Source organism: Pteropus alecto, unplaced genomic scaffold (assembly GCF_000325575.1).
Source record: "Pteropus alecto unplaced genomic scaffold, ASM32557v1 scaffold270, whole genome shotgun sequence".
NCBI classification, from domain to species: Eukaryota; Metazoa; Chordata; class Mammalia; order Chiroptera; family Pteropodidae; genus Pteropus; species Pteropus alecto.
Genome location: NW_006430735.1, coordinates 5,873,890 through 5,885,133, shown reverse-complemented (window position 1 = coordinate 5,885,133; position 11,244 = coordinate 5,873,890). Strand labels below are relative to the sequence as shown.

The 11,244-nt window shown below is 39.1% G+C and overlaps 1 long non-coding RNA gene across 1 annotated transcript; it reads right to left on the bottom strand.

Annotated features, from left to right (window-relative positions):
* Positions 1–708: 708 nt before the first annotated feature.
* On the bottom strand, positions 709–10,889 carry LOC112484776. Its single transcript, XR_003048191.1, has 2 exons — positions 10,333–10,889; positions 709–949 (listed from the first exon to the last, which is right to left on the bottom strand). It is a non-coding gene; the product is annotated as an uncharacterized LOC112484776 (long non-coding RNA).
* Between the last annotated feature and the right edge of the window lie 355 nt (positions 10,890–11,244).

Genomic DNA, 11,244 nt, shown 5'->3' with positions numbered 1-11,244 from the left:
GCAGGAGGGAGTCCCATGAAGACTTCTCTTCATGGTCCACCACCACTCCCCGTCTCTATGTGTCTCTGTTCTCTCTATCTCTCTGTCTCTCTGTCTCTCTCTCTCTCTTTCCTCTGACAATTCTACTCTCCCAAGATAAGAAATTCTGTCACCCTCGTTCCCACTACCCAGACTCTTCTTGCATCCTGTGTGCTCTAGGAGTCTTAGTCCTTGACTGGATGCTGATGGAGATGCTTCAACTCAGGTGTTGCTGACTATGGGGTAGGGGACAGAATTTGGATTCTAGTCAATGAGAGAAAGCAAAAGTGATGGCTCCATTTAATTTTTGTATACTTATTACCTAGAATTATGGTTTAGTTTCTTGCTGATTTGTCCAGGATAAGTATTCACTTTTTGAGATGACAACACAATTTAATCTTACAGGATGACAAGATATTCCTTTTGATATCAAGGCTTTCACCCTGCTGCTTGTGAAAACACTATCTTAATAGCCTTAATAACATGGTCTGCTGGCTGTAAGTGGCTCTTTTTGCCATTCCCAGAGTCAGATGCAGCTTTAGGAGACAGAGAGCTGGGATTTTTTTTCTTCATTAATTATCATATCCCTTGCAGATAGAAAAGGGCTAAGCATAAAGTCTAGCTCAATGTCAATTGACTGAAATAATGGATTTGTTTATCCTCCAAAATTTGCATCCTGCCCTCCACTCATTAGAAGAAGGAACTTTTTAATTCATCCTGCAATACATGCGCATGAGCGTACATGTGTGGACACATACACACACACACACACACACACACACAACACACGTGCCCACACACAGAGTTTGGGTATTTCTTTGCAGGGTAACAGGCCAGAAGTTCTTAGGTTCAGGCTACTTTTCACTCTTGGAGACCATTGGTTGGATGCAGAGCAGCGCAACATTTGCTTTACGGTTGAAGGCGAGCATATCTAAGGAAGCAATGGAGGAGGTCTGTTATCAGTGTCTGTGAAATAAAGGCTGACGAATCTGAAATTCTCTTGAGCTTTCCCTTAGGCACTTGAAATAGTCTGTGAACCTCCAGTTCTTATGTCTTGTGTTTAAGGCAGGAAGAAGAAGGAAGTTCTGATTAGAAGGAGGAAGTGCTGTGGAAACAAAGTGGGGAGGATTGGAAGTTCCAGAGCAGGGGCATTTCCTGTTTTAAATTGGATGTCCAGGGCAGGGCTCTTTTATGTTGTAGCTTCATCTGACTTTTACTAGTATAGTTCTATTTTTTCTAGAAAAAGTCAGTCTGGCTTTTCTCATAGTTAGGGACCCTCACACTTTTCTCAGATCTAGGTAAAAGCCATGAGAGTTTTTTCATTCAGTTTCTCTATATTTCAATGAGTAGCAATTCTCTGTTTTCAAAGCTAGAATTTATATGTTATTTTGTTCCAGATTGCAGAAGAGAGCATATTAGACAGCGAAATCATTCAAGATTAAAAAAAAATAAATCCATTCTCACCAGCAGTTTTAATTTGATTAGTTTCCATCAACATATCCCTTATCTAAATATTTCTGCATTAAATAATTTTAAAATAGAAAAGCTACTGTGAAATAGAGGTACAGCTTAAGGATTTCCAGCCATTGACTTCATGCTAGTTTTATGCTTACCCATGATCTAAAATTTTGATTTTCTGAGTATTCTATTTTCCTAAGAAGGTGGTACTATGTAAAGATGATTACTCAGTTGCAAGGCTAAGTGTTGCCAATATTTCACATAAATATTTATTCCTTATTTGTTATATTCCATCTCTTTTTATCAACTCCAGCTGGGACAGCCCTTATCTTGCATCCTATTCTTATCGTCCCCTGTAGTCACATTAAGTCAGAGCTAGGTTCCTAGTTCCATCTTACCTGTTCTGTTCTGATTAAGTAACCAGTTGCCCCTGCTGAATCCTTCTAAGCAGAGTAGTTGAGACTTTTGGGTAATTCATTCTTCTCTGAGAAGATCAAAAGCAATTCTCACATAAATCCAAAGCCATATTATTACCCCAGTTTGCTTCGTCCTTCATTTAATGCACACTGAGGGAATGTGTCTAAATACACTCTTTTTTCTTAGTGTTTCTTATTAAGAATATTCTTCCTTTTTTAACCCTAGTAATAAGTCAGGACTACTTGTATGTTTTGAAGTAATTTGGAATTTGCATTTAGAGATAAAAACCAAAGTAATTCAAGTTCTGCTCTATTTTTCTGGTGATGAGTAATTTTGTAAAAATTAGACTACTCTTCAAGTCTTCAATTATCTACGTGTTACTGATAGAAAAAAGCCATTGCTATTTCAATAGGTCATAGAGAAGGCAGTTGAGGAATTCACTGGCAAACTTTGGATGTTGCTTTTTACAGTATTAAAATGTGAAATGTAGGTGAGTCATTGTCAGATTATTGCTACAAAAATATAATACTCTCAAATGATTTTTATATAAGATTTCAAATGGGGTTAAACAAAAGACTTCTGAGGAGAGAGACACACACATAAATCAACACAGTGTCCATATGTAGTGTTATGTGGGGGAATTCTTGTATAGCATTAATCCCTCTTGGAATGTACTGAATTTACGGAATGTGGAACATTTTTGTTGGAGCCTGTGTATTAATTCTTAATATCACCATCACCTGACTGAGACCAGAGTTTGCTCCAATATTTACTATGGGACTATAATACTATCAACACAACAATATGTCATATGGAATTATTAGCAGAGAAAAACTATTAGCCAGCCAATGCAAAGGTTGAACCCTTGAATGAAAGTTTATTGACAGAATTACTGTTTGTTAAATTCTTTCCCAGGTACTGGGGATACAAAGATGAGTAAACACAGTCCCTACTTTCAAGAAATTTACAGTCCGGGCCAAAAATTGCTGATATAAGGCATGTGCTTCAGTGTTTCATTCAGAGCAGCATGACACTTTTTTCATCCAAATCTAGATGCTCAGTGGATACACTCTTCCACACAGCTTTTTAGGAAGCCATTACCAAAATTATTGGTAATACAATACTATAGAATACATGTGTTAAACTCTCACCTGCAGGGACACTGTGATATTGGCAGTGACTGTTCCACACTGAGACTTGTTTGGTTTATTTATTAAAGTCTACAGTATTTAAAAATCAAACATAGCTTTAGTTAAAACACTAAGCTGAATTAGTCATGTCCATTCAGATATAATCTGAACTATTGAAAAGATCAATGTCCAGAAAGTTTATTCTGTATAAATTGCACATTAGTCTTAAGTAGAGTATCTTTTTCTTTTTCTTACTTTTTTCTTTCTTTTTTTTAAAATTTTGATTGTTTGATGTGAAATGTTTTTGAATGCAGATAGTAAATAAACTTTGATCTTCTTCCCGCTCCCCAAAGATAATGCTAATACTATGTTATCACTAATAAGAACTAATGGTGATGGGGCTGACTTTGTAGCCAGGGAGCTATGATGCCCTTTCTAAGTATTACCTAATGTAATTTCCACAACAGGTCCAATAGGCAAGTAATATTATTCCCATTTTAAAGATAAGAAAATTAAAGCTTAGAAAGACTAACCAACTTGCCTACATTGACATGGCTAGTAAGCTTTAAAGCCAAGGTTTTAACCCAGGCGGTCTGAATCAATTGTGTTCTGTTTACATTTTCTAATACTGCCTCTTATATTCCATCTCTAATTAAGTCCTTCAACTGTTTTAATGTTAAATTCCTCTTTAAAAAAATTTTTTTTTCCTGAAAACAAAAGCAATTAAATTCCTTTGCTATATATAATTTTTTTAGATTTTCTTTTTCAAACATATGTCTTTCAGTTTAAACCTGAAAGACATATGTTTGAAAAAGAAAATCTAAAAAAATTATATATAGCAAGTTTTACTAAACAAATATTCAAGTATTACTAAACAAATACTAAGTATTACTAAACAAATATTTGTTTACTAAACAAATATTCAAGTATTACTAAACAAATACTAAGTTCCAAGCTTAGGGCTAGACATTTGGGAAATAGCAGTGAATAAGATAAAGAAGTTTTCCACCTCTTGGACCTGATATTCTGAGCCTTTCTGAATAAGTGTCCTGGTCTTTAACTCTAGAATTCTGTCCTGGAGACTTTATTCTGTGAATTTTAGAAAATAGGGCACAAGAGACACTGTTCTCAGGAGACTCGTGCCAGTGGGATTGAACTATGTACCTACCACTGCTACTATACCCTTGTGCCAGGGTCCATGTCCCATAGCTTATAAGGGAAGGTGGCTTTGATTTTCATGATTGTGGCTTCAGGTGGATGGGATCAGGGGAGAATAGTGGATCAGATTGTTCTTCAGGATGTAGTAAAAATCGGGTGTTGGTACTTCAAGACAAGGCCAAGGGGAGTTATTGGAAGGATACGCCTTCAAGTTTTTGAGTCTGGAGGTATAAGAATCAGGCCACGACTATTATTATTGACCCAAACTGATTCTAAGATTCCCCAGGGTCACTGTGAGCCTCAGTAAAGGAAGTTTCTTAGGCAGACAAGCAGGTGGAGAATGAGACAATAGATACAATGGATTCAACCATATGACAGGGGGTTTTTAGGCAGGCACCCCAGGTTTCTTATAGAAACAGTTATAGATTATATTTATGGAGAACAAGATAAAAATTTAGTTAATTTTGTGGTTCAGCTCTCTGGGAGCAATATTATACAATTTGGAAAAGATTGACCAAATGCATTATATACAATGAATATGTACACAAGTTTTTGTATCCCTAGATTCATATTTGTGAAAATACAAGGTACAAAAGATAGTCGTTTCAGATGACCAAAAGTGAACAGTGGGGCTTGAGAACCATAAAATAAAATAACATCTTCCGAGATGGGCTTAACAGTTTCCTGGCATTCTGAATGTAAATAGCACAGAAGTAAATAAAATACACTTCTGGCCCCTAAGAAATATGATTAGAATCAGATTAGAAGTCTCACATAGGTGAATAGCCTGCCCATATTATGTGAAGACAGAGACTGGACCAGGTAATTTAAAGGACTGGTATGTGTTCTTGTGAAGAAGGTACCTGGGGTTACTGCCACTTCTCTTATTCAGTGTGGGAAACTTGTGCCCTGGAGTGGGCAGGCAAGGGATGGAACACTGGAGGGTGTAGAATGACTTAGATGGGTATAAGTGATTTGTTGGCACCATTCAAGATGTATGCCCATTTATCAGTTCAATTCTTTTTATTAACTCTCTTTCAAAATCATTTCTTCGAATTTAATCCTGGGAACTTCAAAGTAAGAATGAGACCATCAGAAAGACTGATCAGATGTGTAGTTAGGGATTATTATAAACCACACTCCTCATTACCCCTTTGCTGCCCAGGCACAAGATTGGCCCCAAAGTGTGGAACAGTGCCTTGTGGACTGAAATTCAAAGGTCCAGGGGAGAGGAAGCAAGGTCATTGTAACATGGATTTTTTTTTTTTTTTTATTATGTGGTATATCAGAGAGGCCAAGTTTCTATGGAAATGGAAGTTCCCATTAGCAAATAAATATAGCACTTCCAAGTTAATAATGAAGGCCATGATAATCAGCTATGGTGTGGTGGTGAGATGGCAAAGACAATCTGAAGCAAAGGGAAATCTAGGTTATGATCCTGGGCTCTGCACCCAGGTGCCGGATTTTTCTAAGGGAACACGTAGAGCCCAATGGCTCAGGACATCATGGGATGGTGTGGTGTGAGGAAAATCTGAGGTATCTGTGAGTGCACTAGATAGAATATCAGCCAATAGATGTGAAGAGGATCAGGTTACTAGCAATATGCTTTTCACCTCCATGTACCTGCTACCTGTTGAGAGCCAGCATTCTAGGTCTCAGCTTTGGTTAATTGGCTTTAGGCATCAATCCTGCTAAGCGATCAAGAAGAACAGATTCTCTATGTACCTGCCACAATCCCACCTTATGGAAGCATCTATAGTTGGAATCCACAGGAAATATAACGGTGAGGTTCCTACCTACAACTGTGGGTCAGAATAAGCACTGTTGAATCTCAGGAATGCGAATGATTGCCATTGTAACTTTGAACTTAGAAAATGCAGTTAATCTTTTAAGCCTGTTTCCTTCTATAGTACTTGTTCATGGATGCTGTTAAGTTTAGGTTCTTAAAAAAAAAAAAGCTATATTGAGCATCTACCACAAATCAGACACTGGGCCAGGCTCTATTACCTGTGTTTTTTCATTTACTTCTGGCAACTCTGTAAAGATGGTTCTGTTTTCTTTATTTTGCAAATAGGGGAATGCGTCTCATAGAAGTCAAGGAGCATGTCTAAGTTCATAGAGCTGGCAAACGGGCAGCCTAGATGTGAGCTCTAGCCTTCTGATGTTAACATATTTTGGCGTTGGTAAAAAAATGAAAAACTCTTGGTATGAAAAATAGACTTGCTTCATTAGGAGATAACATAAATAAGTAGCTTTTTGCAGATTCTGGCTATCATCTCTTCTGATATCCTTTGCTTAACTGCTCTGGGACAAGATCTCCTGGAGAAGCAGAATATGAAATGATTTCCACCCACATGCAGAAGGCATATATGAGAGAACAGTCCCGACCTCTGGAAACAAGTTTGATTAGTCCAACAGAAGGAGGATAAGGAGGCTCTAACTATGGGCATACTGGGCATATTTATGGGTTATCTTGAGATGAGGACAATATGCAGACCGAAATATACAGAAGGCAGTTCTCTTGGAGAAGTTTTGCACGGGCAAGTCAGGGCCTCTATACCAGGCAGGCTGCTGGGGCGAGGTTCAGTATAGAAAGACAGAGACCCAGGTTCATTTATAGCCAGATTCCTTTTAACTTGGTCTGTAAATAAAGCGATGGTCTGAATTGGGACATCAGAATAATGCTAGTTTACAACTGCTGAGTCCTCAATTTGGACAATAAATGTATGTGGTCATCTAACATATAAGGCCAGTCATAACCTGGCTCCTACTTACTACTTGAGTCACATTTCTTGCCTTTCTTCCAGCTCTTCTGTGGCTTCAGCCATATTGAGTTATGTTCAGATCTTTGGACCTGTCCTGTATTGTTCAACCTCTGGACGATGAACTTGCTATTCCTTCCTCTAACATCTCTGTCCACCCCCACACACAGTCTTCTTCTTTGCTGGTTTCACTCCTACTTGTTCTTTGTATCAGGCCCTAGCTATCACTTCCTCTAGGAAGTATTTTGTGTCCCACCCTCCCACCCCCAGCTTGGAATAGCTGCTTCCATTTCCCCATGCTCGTATTTATCACAGTTTACTGTAACTTCCTCTTTATTGAACCTTCTTTCATTAGCCTGTAGTTTCCATGAGGCAAAAGATAGTACCTTGTTTATAACTGTATCTCCAGTAAAGATTAGTGTGCCTGGTTCATAGCAGGGCTTCAATAAAACTAAGGCTGAGGCCTTGTTTTCAGAGTTAGGGGTCAAAGTCAGAGACAGACTAGAGGACACAGTAACTGGGGCCAGGATGCAGATGGCTGGCCAAAAGTGGCTTAAATTTCTCCTTTTGGGCCTGTCTCTTATGGCAGAAAGGTAAGCCTTTGGATGGAGATTGAAGGTACCTCACTTGGAGGCTGGGATCCATTGGGGCCTGGTTTCAGAAGGCAGAGAGACAGGGACATTCATCAATGTCAATTTGGCTCCAAATTGGAGAGACGAAACCTCAGAAGATGCATTCCCTCCCCTGAATGCAATGGGACCTAGCTTTAGGCTTGCTCTCCATATGTGAGAGTGAGGAGTGGGGTGAGATGGAACATGCTGTAAAGGAAGGAAACATGGATGGATAACGAGATATTAACAGAACCTCCCTGTCTGGCCTCTAGACCCAGTTCTCAAGCCTCAGCCTCTTATTTCTTGCTATTTTACTCATCCCAACTTCTCCCATCCTTGCACACCAGATCCTGTCCACAAACCGTTCTGCCTTCAGAATCAGCTTTCAACCTGGCTCTTCTAGCAGATGCTCCTAGTTTAATTCTTCCTTGCCTTTGCAACATCAATCCTTGCCTTCTAAGGTTTCATTGTAAGCATCGTCATTCCTCAGGCTGATCCAGGATCCACTTTCTAACAATGGACCTCACAGGCAATTGGCCTCTTTTCCTCTTTAGCTAGCCAATGAACAGCATCAGGGCTCTTAGATCCCTATCCGGCCGTGCCTCATGCTAGTTCTTCAGTGGGGGCTGGATCAGCCTCCAGCTAGGATTTTTATATTGTACTCCAAAGTTTTTATTTTAACCAATATGTACCTTATAGTATCAAGAAATGATGTGGAAAGGTGAGAGTGATCTCAGCCTAAGTGAGATCAAGAGAATAGGGTGAAGAGCTCTGCCTGCCCTTTACTGACTAGTCACTTCTGCCACAAATATTTATGGAGAACCTATAAGCTGTCAGTTTATTGGTCCATGGAAAAAATTACTTAGAGTAAAAAATAGCAAGAAAGACATAAACAATATTTAAAAATTAGTTACCTTTTATGCCAATTTAAATATTTTTCTATCTTCTCTAGAATCTAAAAATTCGAATACCTTGGCGGATGTTGCTGAGACCAGTGTGAGAGCCTCACGTAATCACTAATTTTTAAAGCAGAGAAATACCTATCATCTTGTTCAGAGCTTCTTTTGACTCTGTGGGTTATAAACCTGCACAAGTCCAAGTGCCAATTTCATTCTCTAACAGCTTCAGTAAAATTGGTAGCTTTGGTTTCTTTTCAGGAGAAAAGAAACAGCTCAGTAGTGGGTGAAGAAATGGAAGAATTACTTGGTTTCTGCTTTTGAAGTTTAATAAACTCTCTTGTAACATAGATACAGAGGGACAAGTTTACTGACTTGCCTATCATATGTAGGGGTATTTTGGAAGCTTTTGAATTCCAGATCTCGATCTGAGATTTCTGGCAGTCAGTAAGTGTACTGTTTGGAATCTTTATGCAAGGCTGGATTTCAATGACATCCTTAAGCAGGCCTCAGAATCTCCCCTGGAGCTGTACTCACTACCCCTGGGGAGCCTGAGACACATACCTCCAAAATCTATCAAACATGTATCATATTTTGCCGATCAAACATTTTTCAAACACTCAAGTCCCTCAGGGGCTTCTCCTGGGATGCTTACACCTTCTGGTACTAGCAGGTATTGGGCCTAGAGTCCAGGTTATGTGTTGATAGTGCATGGTCCTCCAGAGAAAATATGGGCTTAATTTAAAAAAACTGTATTAAGTAGTGACAGTTCTGGTATTATTCAGGCTATAGAGAAATCTTCGACAATAGAACTTTCTGGACAAGGAGACCTTCCTACTCCATCACTTGCATTGATAGCCTCTAGCAACACCAGGGCCCTGGGCCACTTTGAACCCCCTCTGGGGTGATTCTGACGCCCCTCAGGTTGTGAGCCCACTGTTTGATAATCACTACAGGGATTAGGGCTCTGGAGTATGGAACAGCACAGATACTTAAATCGGCCACGTATCTTAGAGTTGTTTCTCCACCCAGCTTAGACAGAAGTTTCCCAGACAGATGATGTCAGTGCAACTGGAGAGGAGACTTGTTAAAATATGTGCTCTCCCTGGCTGAGAAAACTTTTCCAAGAACCCTCAAGAACTGAGGGTGGGAATGTAGATGGGGGCAGTCATACTGGAGAGCAATTAGGCAGTACTTGGTGAAATTAAGTGTGCTTACACCCTATGACCCAGCCAAACTTCTCTGGAGTCTACACCCCAGAAAAACTCAGGCACAGGTCCATTAAGGGATATGTACAAGGGTATTCATTGCAGCACTAGGCATAGAAATTATAATGATGATGATGATGATGATGATGATGGCTAACACTTGTTGGATGCTTACATGTGTCAAGTACTTAACATGTTCTCAGCACTCTATAGGAAGTAGGTATCATTACTATCTCTGTTTCAGAAATGAGAACACTGAGGAATGGGGAACTTGAGTAAATGAGCTAAGTTCACATAGTTGTGAATGAGATTGATGCTAGACAGTCTGGCTTCTGAACATGTACTCCTAACCATTATGCTTTATGGTCTACTTCCATGTACATCACTGGAGAATAAATAGGTCAATGTGGAATATTGTTCACTGAGCACATGGATAAATCTTAAAAGCATAGAGCTGAGTGAAAAAGAAGAAAAAGAATTTCATAGCCCACTATTATTTATATATATGTAAAAGTATACGAAGACAATATAACATCATAAAATTTCAAATATACATACACATCCAAGTACACATTAGTGAGTATTTGGGGTGAGGACAAGTAGGAGCCAAGAATGAAGAGGAAATGTATAAAATCAAATAAAACAAAGGCAAACAAAACAAGAAAGGGCCATACCTGGAATGATGATTGGGTGCCATGAGCTGAAGAGGTGCTTGACTCCACTCTCTCCTTTGGAGGTTCATATTTCCCCACCACAATCCCCTTCATGAAACTTCATCCCATCTTTCGGAAGAATAAGAGAATCAAGTTCATTCTCATTCTCTTCCTCAGGGCTCCATCTGGTGAGCAGCAGAGCCCTGCAATATGTATATGTTCTACCTGGTGTTTTACTCCACCTTAAGGTGTAAGTTTATTTCCTCCCATTTTATAGATGAAAAATGAAGCTGTTCAGAGAGATAATGACCTTGTAGGTTAACCGCAAAAGTGGCACTTGATCCAGGTCCCTAGCATGGAGGATCAGCCTTGTGGTTTATAGAATACCAGCTGTAATGATCCTGGTAACCACCAATTTCCTCTGTAGAAACAGTCATCTTTTCCAAGAATCAGAGGAATTTTTACAGTATGGTTTGATGAAGATCTCCAAGCAACAACTATACATTTAGGGATGCCAATAAAATTATTTTAATAAAAATTTCCCTAAGGTTATATAAGAATAGGGCATTATTGCAAGGCTTTTGAGAGAATTATTTATTTACATTTCATGTATCTATAGTAGTGGCTGATCTTAAGACTCAGCCTTGTTAGGACAGGCCCACAGCTCCATAGCATGCTTGTCTCTTTATGAGCATCTCTCTGTCCATTCTTGCTGGAGAGTCTAAAAATGTGAGTTCCAGCATTTCTAAATGAGTTGAGTATGGGCATAGCTCACATTACTGCATATCATTGTTTCCTGCACAGATGGAGAATTAATTCATAGTTTACACTGTAATCAGACAGACTTCAGGGAATGATTCAACAAGATGTTATTTGGCAAATACACAATGACTATAAAATGCAGTTACCTCATTTGTGCTCTTTGAGTCAGGT